The following is a 12,264-nucleotide window of genomic DNA, read 5'->3' on the forward strand; positions in this document are numbered from 1 at the left end:
ATGGACTACTACTTAGCAAAACAGGAATGCTGATCAATATAAACGAGCCTTGAAAACATGCTGAGTGGAAGAAGCCAGTCACAAAAAGACCACATATTGTATGATACCATTTGTATGAACTGTTCAGAAGAGGTAAAGCTACAGAGTCAGAAAGGAGATTATTGGCTGCTTAGGGTAGGAGGAGGGTGGGTTAGAAGAAAATGGAAAGTGAATGCTAGTAGGCACAGGCTTCTTTTTGGAGAGATGAAAATGTTCTAAAACTGATTGTGGCTATAGTTGCACCACTCTGCATATATTAAAAACCACTGAACTGGGTACACTTTAATAGGTGAAATGCATGGTACGTGAATTATATCTCAATAAAGCTGTTATTAAAAATACTTGCCAGAGTCAGGCGCAGTGGCTCATACCTGTAATCCCAGCACTTTGAGAGGCCAAAGCAGGCAGATCACCTGAGGTCAGGGGTTCAAGATCAACCTGACCAACACTGTGAAACTCTGCCTCTACTAAAAATACAAAAATTAGCCAGGCATGGCGGCCCATGACTGTAATCCCAGCTACCTGGCAGGCCAAGGCAGGAGAATCACTTGAACCTCGGAGGCGCAGGTTGCAGTGAGCCGAGATGGTGCCACCGCACTCCGGCCTGGGCAACAAGAGCGAAACTCCGTCTCAAAAAAAAAAAAAAGAAAAAGTTGCTGGGGGCCAGGCAGAGTGGCTCACACTTGAAATTCCAGCATTGTGAGAGGCTGAGGTAGGAGAATTGCCTGAACCGGGGAGGCGGAGGTTGCAGTGAGCCAAGATTGCGCTACTGCTCTACAGCCTGGGTGACAGAGCAAGACTCCATCTCAAAACTAAACTAAACTAAACTAAATAGTTTAAACAAGTGAAACCACAAGACTAGAAATAAATACATCAAAATGTTAATGATAGTTAGAGGTCATCTTATCCAAACTCCTCATTTCAAAGATAAGGAAAAAGGTTAAAAACTACAGTGAATTGTACCTCAAATATGTTTCAATTCATGAGTTCATAATGACACAAAAAAAACTAGTTATCTTTGAAGGACACCAGGGAAATATCAACTCTGTATTTTGAAAATTGACAAGGATGGGCATGGTGGCTCATGCCTGTAATCCCAGCAGTTTGGGAGGCTGCGGCAGGCGGATCACCTGAGGTCGGGAGTTCAAGACCAGCCTGGCCAACATGGCGAAACCCCATTTCTAATAAAAATACAAAAATTAGCCAAGTGTGGTGGCAACCCGGGAGGCAGAGATTGCAGTGAGCCAAGATCTTGCCATTGCACTCCAGCCTGGGCAACAAGAGCGAAACTCCAGCTCAAAAATAAAATAAATAAATAAATAACACCACAAGATCACCAAGAAATTCCTGTTTGAACACTGGTTTCAAGTAATTCCCTCCTCTATTCCCCAGCAAGTTTAGTTTCTTCAGCTGTTACAAGTAAAAGTTGGAAAAAGAGAGACGTATAAACACTTTAGCAAGGTATTCGAAACATCTTCCTAGCTAGTTCCAATCTTCCTCTCTAGCATTTCTCACTGTTCCCTTCTCCCTGCCCCAAACAAGCTACCTGCCAGATACACTAAACTGCATGTTTAAGCAACCTAGCCCTTACTGTTCCTTAAGTACCGTAACAGACATTTTCACACCTCAGGGCTTTGTTAGTCCCTTTATGGCAAAAATCCCACTCATCTTTCATTTTTAAAAATTTTTTTTATTTATGTATTTTATTTATTTTTTTTTTTGGAGACAGTTTGGCACTTGTTGCCCAAGCTGGAGTGCAATGGCAAATCTCAGCTCACTGCAACCTCCCGGGTTCACTCAATTCTCCGCCTCAGCCTCCCAGGTACCTAGGATTACAGGCGCATGGCACCACGCTCGACTAATTTTTTTGTATTTTTAGTAGAAACGGGGTTTCACCATGTTAGCCAGGCTGGTCTTAAACTCCTGACCTCAGGCAATCCGCCTGCCTTAGCCTCCCAAAGTGCTGGGATTACAGGTGTGAGTCGCCATGCCCGGCCTTTTTTCTGTTTTTATTTTTTGAGACGGAGGCTCACTCTGTTGCCAAGGGTGGAGTGCAGTGGTGTGATCTCAGCTCACTGCAACCTCCACCTCCCCGTTCAAGTGATTCTCCTGCCTCAGCCTCCCAAGTAGCTGGGATTACAGGCACGTGCACCACGCCCGGCTAATTTTTAGATTTTCAATAGAGACAGGGTTTCTCTATGTTGGCCAGGCTACTCTCGAATTCCCGACCTCAGGTGATCTGCCCGCCTCGCCTCCCAAAGTGCTGGGATTACAGGCATGCGCCACTCTACCCAGGCAGCCTCATCTTCCAAAATTCGAAGCTCGCTACTTCTGTGATGTCTTTCCTAATTTCTAAGGCAGAATTAATTTTATTCTGAGCACCTGAAAAATTAAATTGTACCATTAACAACAGCTACTGTGTACTGAATGACAACTGTGTGGTGTCAGCCACCAATCTATGTACTTCATAAATATTTTCAATCTTCAAAACAACTGTTTTAAACAAAAGTAAACTGAGGCTCAGAAAGATTAATTTACATATCAGAGATAAAACAGCCAGCAGATGGCAGAGCAAGAATAAAAATCACAACAGCTATCTTTTACAAGGCATTTAGTATGTATCAGGTCCTGGTGCAGATCTCTCTCCATTTCTACATCCTGAGCCAAGCACAATTATATTATTGCATTTTAAAGATGAGGAAACTAAGGCTTAGGTTAAATCTCTTCCCCATATACACATGGCCAATATATTGCTAAACTCATACTTCAACACGAGAATGAAGCCAAAGCTTATATTTTTAAGTTCTTAACTACTATACTAATATCATAATCATAATTATAGAGCACTTATATGCTACTATATGCTATGTGCTATATGCTATTAACTATGCTAAGTGCTTTACATATATAATTTCATTTATTTCTCATCAGAATTCTATAAATTAAATTCCATCAGTATCCCTATTCTACATATAAGGACATTGAGGCTATGAGAGTTTAAGTAATTTGCTCAAGATTACAGAGCTAAGGATTAGAGTCAGTATTAGACCCCAGGCAATCCGACCCGAGAGTTAAATCTGTGCTTTTACCACTACATACACTGCCCTTTATAACTGATTCCCAAGCTAGTTTTCTTTTACAATTCCATGTTACACCATGGTTATTTATGACTGTATCTGTTTACCCCACTTAGTCATGAACTCTTCAAGTAGAAGGAACTTATTAAACCCTTCCTTTATCCCTAGAACCACATGCAGTCCCTGATTTTTACCTGTTATGAGAGAGAGAAAAAAAGAATGAGTTCAAATTAAGAGAGTGGTAAAGAAACTTTCCCAGTGTCACATACTGTAGAAAGTGGGGCCAAGATACAAATCTAGGTCTGTTAACAATGAAGTCCATACTTTTTCTACTACACCATATCGTCTCTCAAACAGAACAATTATTAGTCCGGCTTTGAAATAAATGCCAAAATACAACTTGGGACTAACTAGTTACAGTGGCTCAAACAGGAGGTGATGATGCCATGGATTAGAGTAGCAATGACAATGGAAAAAAAATCAAAAGTGAAAAATATTTTGCAGAAAAGAATTGACAAAATGTAGTAAACAACAGGAAATCAGTGCTGACTTTTTCTTAATACCCAGAACCTAGCATAATGTCTGGCACCCTAGGAGACAGGCAAGTTTTCTTTGAAAGACTGATCAACATTCACACAACACATTTCTTACACACATTATATCATTTACCCCTCACAACTTTCTTGTAGAACTGCTATAACAGACACCATTTTGTATATGAGGATACTGGAACTCAGAAATAATAATGTACCCAAGTTCATATATTTAGAATGTGGCAGAACTGAACCTTGAACCAATCTTCAATGCCAAATATCATGTCCTTTGTCTTATCCATAAGGCCTCTCAGATGGAGGGAAAGGACGGAGGGGGGAGTTAAGACCTTACTCTCCAAAAAAAAAAAACTCCAAAAATAAATCCAAGATTTAACCCAGATCTGTTAATTATGGTCAGAAGAGATAATGAAGCCCTGCAATTAACTACCTCAAGTACAGCAAGCAGAGTGACACAGTCCCTGAGCAATGGCTGAAAATATATTCTATAGCAAATAGGAAAAACAAAACAATTCCAGCCACACACACACACACCAAAAAAAAAAAAAAAAAAAAAAAAAAAAAGGTGGCCAATCTTTTTTTGGTTAATATAGTGTTTTTTTGGAACATGATATAAACCTGATAAAAGTGAATTTTTCAAGTAAAGTTTGCCCAGATTGGTCCTCTCAAATACTGCTGGTCAGAGCGTAAATTGGCACAAATTTTTCAGAAACTGGGGAAGTCCCTGCATCACTCTCCTAATTTGAACTCATTCTCTTTTTTGTTCTTCTAATAGGTAAATATCAGGGACTCCGCTGGGTTTGGGGGATATAGGAAGGGTTAATAATTCTGCTTGGTGTATCTGTGAACTCTATTCTACTTCATGATGTTTCCAGAAATGCAAATAAAGACTTTGAGTTATTTCAAAATGACTTTTTGGTTGCAGGACTGTGTTCCATGGATTATGACACTGCACTAAGACTAGACCACACAGGTCATAACTTAGAGAGATAAATATCCGCCAGGCACAGTGGCTCACGCCTATAATTCCAACACTTTGGAAGGCCAAGGCGGGAGGATCACAAGGTCAAGACCATCCTGGCTAACACAGTGAAACCCCGTCTTTACAAAACAAATACAAAAAATTAGCCGGGCGTGGTGGCACGCGCCTGTAGTTGCTACTTGGGAGGCTGAGCCAGGAGAATTGCTTGAACCTGGGAGGTGGAGGTTGCAGTGAACCAAGATCGCGTGCCACTGCACACCAGCACGGGCGACAGAGTGAGACTCCATCTCAAAAAAAAAAAAAAGAGTTAAATATTCAAGCGATTCTCCCCTTGTTTGCACCACTGCACTCCAGCCTGGGCAACAAGAGTAAAACTCCGTCCAAAAAAAAAAAAACACAGCCAGATGCAGTGGGTCATACCTGTAATCCCATCACTTTGGGAGGCTGAGATGGGTGGATCACTTGAGGTCAGGAGTTCAAGACCAGCCTGGCCAACATGGTGAAATCCCATCTCTACTAAAAATACAAAAATTAGCTGGGCATGGTGGCGGATGCCTGTAATCCCAGCGGCTCGGGTGGCTGAGGCAGGAGAATCACTTGAACCGGGAGACGGAGCGTGCAGTGAGCCAAGATCGCACCACTGCACTCCAGCCTGGGTGACAGAGTGAGACTCCGTAACAAACAAACAAACAAAAAAAGAAAACCACCAGGTTAGAACCATGCCTTACACATTTCCGTATCCCCTACGCTTACAGAGTAAATGTTTCAGTGTCTACTGAGTGAGAAGTAAGTATGAATAAACGAACTACCTATAAGCAGATCCCCTGCTCTTGAACCACAGCTTCTTATAAAAGCAAGGCACACCAGGGAGCGTGGGGCAATGAAGACAAGGCAAAAAAGGAATCTCATACCATTAGCCCTTCCTAAACCTTCTCATGACTTTCTTTTCATCTCTACCCTTCCTTTCCACAACCCCAACTCCAGTTTTTATTGGTCTTCCTAAATGCTCCTGCCTTGAAGTATTTAGTCATTTACACAACACTCAACTAGAGGTATTCTCAGTAATTTCCTCAAGATTCAGTCAGTTATCTGTTTTGTTGGTTAGTTTCGTATATTAAAAGCTTCATTCTGTTACGGAATTGCCAGAGCCATGGCAAAGAAGCATTTCAACATTCTGAGCACTTGTGGACTTCAGAATCTCTGAGTAATGAGGTTTATGTTTTGGTTAATCACAAGAAAAAATATCCTTTGTGAATTATGCTGGTAACAATGTCTTATAGTAAATAAAGCATATTCACATCCTGATTTTCACTTGATACTCACAATAACCTTACAAAGTAGAAGAAAAAAGTATTAAAAATTTCATTTTACAGTTAAGAAAGCTGAGGCACAAAAAAGACTTCTCTAGAAATATTGTAGTTAAGAACAGTAGAACTGAAGGTGAATTCTAGTGGTATCACACTGAGCAAATTAGCTTTTCTGACACTCAGTTCTGTCCTATGTAGAGTGGGGATAATATTAGTACAGTCATGTGTTGCTTAACAATAGGAATACACTCTGAGAAATGTGTCATTAGGCAATTTCGTCATTGTGTGATCACAGAGTATACTTACACAAACCTAGGCAGTAGATAGGATGCAAAAACCTGTACAGCATGTTACTATACTGAATACTGCAGGCAACTGTAACAAAATGGTAAGTATTTGTGTATCTGAAAAATCTAAACACAGAAAAAGTCTGGGTGCAGTGGCTCAAGCCTGTAATCTCAGCACTTTGAGAGGCTGAGGTGGGCAGATCACTTAAGGTCAGGAGTTTAAGACCAGCCTGGCCAACATGGTAAAACCCCATCGCTACTAAAAATACAAAAATGAGCTAGGTGTGGTGGCTTGCACCTGTAGTCCCAGCTACTAGGAAGGCTGAGGCTGCAGTGAGCTGAGATTGTGTCACTGCACTCCATCCTGGGTGACAGAGAGAGACTCCATCTCAAAAAAAAAAAAAAAAAAAAAAAGAAAGAAAGAAAAGAAAAGGTACAGTAAAACACTAGGTGTAAAAGATAAAAAATGGTCCACCTGTACACGGGACTTAACATAAATGGAGCTTGCAGGACTGGAAGGTACTCGGAATAAATCAGTTGAGTTAGTGATAGTGAATGTGAAGGCCTAGGACATTACTGCATACTATTGTAGACTATAAGTACTTAGGTTACACTAAATTTATTTACATTTTTTTTCTTTTTGGGGGTTGGGGGCAGAGTCTATCATCCAGGCTGGAGTACAGTGGTGTGATCATAGCTCGCTGCAGTCTCAATTTCCTGGAATCAAGCGATCCTCTCACCTTAGCCTCTGGAATAGGTTGGACTACAGGTGTGCACCAAAGCACCCAGCTAATGTTTTTTATTTTTAGTAAAGACGAGGTCTTGCTATGTTGTTGCCCAGGCTGGTCTCGAACTCCTGAGCAAACTTTCTCTTTCTTCAATAATAAATTAACATTATCTTACTGTAACTTTCTTAGCGATTTTGTGAACTTTAACTTTTTGATTCTTGAAGTAACAAAACATAAACACATTGTACAGCTGTAAAAAAAAATATATCTCTTTTATATCTTTTTTCTTTTTGTTTTTTTAGAGACAGGGTCTTGCTCTGTCATCCAGGCTGGAGTACAATAGCATAATCACAACTCACCGCAGCCTTGACTTCCCAGGCTCAAAAGATCCTCCCACCTCAGCCTTCTGAGTAGCTGGGACTACAGGCACATGCCATCATGTCTGGCTAATTTTTAATTTTTGTGTAGAGACGGGGTCTTACTATGTTGCTCAGGCTTGAACTCCTGGGCTCAAGCAATCCTCCTGCCTCAGCCTCCAAAGTGCTGGGGTTATAGGCGTGAGTCACTATGCCTGGCCTCTCATCTCATAAGAATCAGGCTTAAGATGTCCTTCTCAAAAGCTTCCTAAGACTGATAATTCCTACAACAGAACACAAGGGCTTTCACAGTGCTCCTTTACTGTGTCCTTGGGTGACTTTTTTCTAAAGATTGGGTCAGAAATCAGGTGGCTACAAAAATTACAAACTTGACAATGTAATGATAGAAATAGATTTTTTATGGACATCTTTCTAAAAGACTATGTAATACTATGATGAAGAGTGTGGGCTTGGGAGTCAGACTGCCTGGATTAAAATGCTACCTCTACCATTCACAAAACTATATAACCTTAGGCAAAGTACTTAATCTCCCTGAACCTCAGTTCATGATTGTAAAATGCAGACAAGAGCAGTACCTACGTCACAGGATTGTTGTCAGAATTAAATAAATTCTAAATGCAACACACTGAGAACAGTAACTGGCATATACTACCTGCTCAATAAATGTATTACCACAGAATATCAGCTGCATAGAAAAAAACCCTGCGTTTTCTTCACTATTGTATTATCAGAGCCTAAAACAATGCCTATTATATAGTGGGCACTAAATATTTATTGCATGAATAAATGAACAGTCAAGTACAAATTTATTGTTAAGTATAATTAAAATACTATTTGGCTCTAGAGAAAAAGACTACATATCCAGAGAGAAATATTAAGTCCCAAGTCTAGCCTTGAAATCAAAGAATGAAACTGAAAGGCACTCAAATATCATTTGAGTTCACAGGTACCTATGAGAAATTGAGACATTAGATATCTCTGACTCCTCATCCTAATACTTCACGGGAAATCTCCTCTTTGTTTGGGTTTTTAAAAAACTTTTCTTTTCTTTTTTTTCTTGTGCCCCAGGCTGGAGTGCAATGGCACGATCTCGGCTCACTGCAACCTCTGCCTCTTCGGTTCAAGCGATTCTCCTGCCTCAGCCTCCCGAGTAGCTAGGATTACAGGCGCATGCCACCATACCTTGCTAATTTTTGTATTTCTAGTAGAGATGGGGTTTTACCATGTTGGCCAGGCTGATCTCGAACTCCTGACCTCAGGTGATCTGCCCACCTCAGCCTCCCAAAGTGATGGGATTACAGGCGTGAGATGCCACACCCAGCCAAAACTTTTATTTTCTATTACTAATTCAACCAAGTCAGTCTTCCAGAAATAAACATCTATTATAACCTTAGAGCCGGGCGCGGTGGCTCAAGCCTGTAATCCCAGCACTTTGGGAGGCCGAGACGGGCGGATCACGAGGTCAGGAGATCGAGGCCATCCTGGCTAACATGGTGAAACCCCGTCTCTACTAAAAAAAAAAATACAAAAAACTAGCCGGGCGAGGTGGCAGGCGCCTGTAGTCCCAGCTACTCGGGAGGCCGAGACAGAATGGCGTAAACCCGGAAGGCGGAGCTTGCAGTGAGCCGAGATCCGGCCACTGTGCTCCAGCCTGGGCGACAGAGCGAGACTCCGTCTCAACAACAACAAAAAAATAAAAAATAAAAATAAATAACCTTAGATATGATCTAATCCCTTTACCCTCCCCCACCCCAATTGCAATCATTTTACAGACGAAGAGGAAGGTCAAGAAAGTAGTACCGGCCGGGCGCGGTGGCTCAAGCCTGTAATCCCAGCACTTTGGGAGGCCGAGACAGGCGGATCACGAGGTCAGGAGATCGAGACTATCCTAACACGGTGAAACCCCGTCTCTACTAAAAATACAAAAAATTAGCCAGGCGAGGTGGCCGGCGCCTGTGGTCCCAGCTACTCGGGAGGCTGAGGCAGGAGAATGGCGTGAACCCGGGAGGCGGAGCTTGCAGTGAGCTGAGATCCAGCCACTGCACTCCAGCCTGGGCGACAGAGCAAGACTCCGTCTCAAAAAAAAAAAAAAAAGAAAGTAGTACCAGCAGTGCGCAGTGGCTCACACCTGTAATTCCAGCACTTTGGAAGGCCAAGGTGGGCAGATCGCTTGAGACTAGGAGTTGGAGACCAGCCTGGCCAACATGGTGAAACCCCGCCTCTACTAAAAATACAAAAAATTAGCTGGGGGTGGTGGCGCACGCCTGTAATCCAAGCTACTCAGGAGACTGAGCCATGAGAATTGCTTGAACCCAGGAGGCGGAGATTGTAGTGAGCTGAGATTGTGCCACTTGCACCCCAGCCTGGGTGACAGAGACCCTGTCTCAAAAAAAAAAAAAAAAAAAAAAAAAAAAAAGAGGGCAATACCAAGGGCATTGATCACAGATAATAGATAATATTTTCTTAAGGGTACAGATATACTGAACTATTTGGTATAAACTATGGGGAATTGTTTTTATTTTTAAAAGAACACCAACTACTCTTTGGAGACTCCTAGATGCCAAATTGAAAAGCAAGTAAAGCAAGCTTCTTGCACATATCACTTCAAGGCCTGGCCACTATGGCAAGCGGATATGTGTTAAAGGGCAAGGGGGTAGAGTTCTACCTAAAAAAGATCAAGACCTGGAAAGCTACATAAATGTCCTCCTCTTCCATCTAAGGTCATGTGATAAAGCTATTCTAGGAAACAAAACAAAAATTCAGGTCAGTGGCCACTGAGCAGATCACAGGAATTGTCAGTTCAAAGAGATACTTTAGCATTATTTTCCTGTTACAGTAACCTGGAGTTTTGAAATACAATATGGTAAACAGAGAAGTGGGTTAATAATGGAAAGAACACTGGGCTTGCACAGTCAGTCCTGGTTCTGCTACTTACCAGCTGTGTGACCTTAGGAAAATCAATTAACTTCTCAGTTTCCTTATCTGAAAAACTGAAGCTAAACCTCCGACTGTCCCACAAAATGGTAACGAGGAATAAATGGGATGTCCATGAAAATACCTTTAAAACAAGGGCCAGGAGCAGTGGCTCACACCTGTAATACCAGCATGTTGGGAGGCTGAGGCAGGCAGATCACTTGAGGTCAGGAGTTCAAGACCAGCCCGGCCAACATGGTGAAACCACATCTCTACTAAAAATAAAAAAATTAGCCAGGCGTGGTGGTGGGCGCCTGGGAGGTTGAGGCAGGAGAATCACTTGAACCTGGGAGGCAGAGGTGGTAGTGAGCCAAGATCGTGCTACTGCACTCCAGCCAGAGCTTCAGAGCCAGACTCTCCCAAAAAAGCAAATTAAAATAAATAAAACAAAGCACTTTGCAAATATTAACTTAATTGAAATATAGGGGCTCTGGTGTGAAAAGGTGGGTAACACATTCAGAGAGGTTAGAGCTCAACTTTATACAAAATGTAAGCCTACAAAAGCAGTTTGCCCAGATCCCACAGTACTATAGCTAATAGAATGTATCTACTCTACTATAGTACTCGCCTTTAACTTGCTAGAATCTTACTACCTTTTCTTTAAGAATTGGAAGAATCACACAGAGGATTAATATAACCGGTTCATTTTACAAATTAAAAAATGGAGGCATAGAAAGTTAAAATGACTTGAGAAAGTTTACAGGGCCGGCTGGGCACTGTAGCTTGGGCTCACGCCTGTAATTCCAGCACTTTGGGAGGCTGAGGCGGGCAGATCACCTGAGGTCAAGAGTTCAAGACCCACCTGGCCAACATGGTGAAACCCTGTCTCTACTAAAAATACAAAAATTAGCCAGGTGTGGTGGTGGATAACTGTAATTCCAGCTACTCGGGGGCCTGAGGCAGGAGAATCTCTTGACCCCGGGAGGCGGAGGTGGCAGTGAGCCAATATCGCATCACTACACTCCAGCCTGGGTGATACAGTGAGACACTCTCAAAAAAAAAAAAAAAAAAAAAAAAAGGTTACAGGGCCTATGAAATGAAAATTACAAATGTTATATCACCAAGAATATTACAGCTTAAAAAAAAAAAAAGTCCTGGCCGGGCACGGTGGCTCACACCTGTAATCCCAGCACTTTGGGAGGCCGAGGTGGGCAGATCACCTGAGGTCAGAAGTTTGAGACCAACATGGAGAAATCCCGTCTCTACTAAAAATACAAAATTAGCCGGGTGTGGTAGCGCATGCTTGTAATCCCAGCTACTCAGGAGGCTGAGGTAGGAGAGGTGAGGTTGCAGGGAGGCAGTGGTTGCGGTGAGCCGAGATCACACCATTGCACTCCAGTCTTAACAACAAGAGCGAAACTCCATCTCAAAAAAAAAAGTCCTTAGAAAAGAAAAATATGACATTGAATAGGCAGGCATTCAGACACTGGAAAGGTAAGAAAAACATTTATACAAAGGAGAACTGAAGATAACAAAAAAGAAAAACAAAAGATCTTTATATAAAGCTACTAGGGCTGGGCGTGGTGGCTCATGCCTGTAATCTCAGCACTTTGGGAAGCCAAGGCGTGTGGATCACTTGAGGTCAGGAGTTGGAGACTAGCCTGGCCAACATGGTGAAATCCGGACTCTACTAAAAAAGTACAAAAATTAGCCGACATGGTGTCATGCACCTGTAATCCCAGCCACTTAGGAGGCTGAGACAGGAGAATCGCTTGAACCTGGGAGGCAGAGTCTGCAATGAGCCGAGATGCCACCACTGTACTCCAGCCTGGGCAACAGAGTGAAGACCTGTCTCAAAAAAATAAAAACAAACAAAAAGTTAATAAAAGTTTTTAAAAGAATTAACCACCCCTCTAGATTTAGCAGTAACTGATTATTTACTATCTGAGTTTAAACACGAGGCTTTCTTCCCAGCTCTTCCTGTTAAATCCTTGTGGACAGAA

The 12,264-nt window shown here is 42.1% G+C and overlaps 1 protein-coding gene across 1 annotated transcript in view; it reads right to left on the bottom strand.

The window, feature by feature from the left end:
- Window positions 1-12,264, bottom strand: part of ZYG11B (zyg-11 family member B, cell cycle regulator) — a 105,089-nt gene that overhangs the window by 80,724 nt on the left and 12,101 nt on the right. The window lies entirely within an intron of this gene.

This window comes from Piliocolobus tephrosceles, chromosome 1 (genome assembly GCF_002776525.5).
Source record: "Piliocolobus tephrosceles isolate RC106 chromosome 1, ASM277652v3, whole genome shotgun sequence".
Lineage (NCBI taxonomy): Eukaryota > Metazoa > Chordata > Mammalia > Primates > Cercopithecidae > Piliocolobus > Piliocolobus tephrosceles.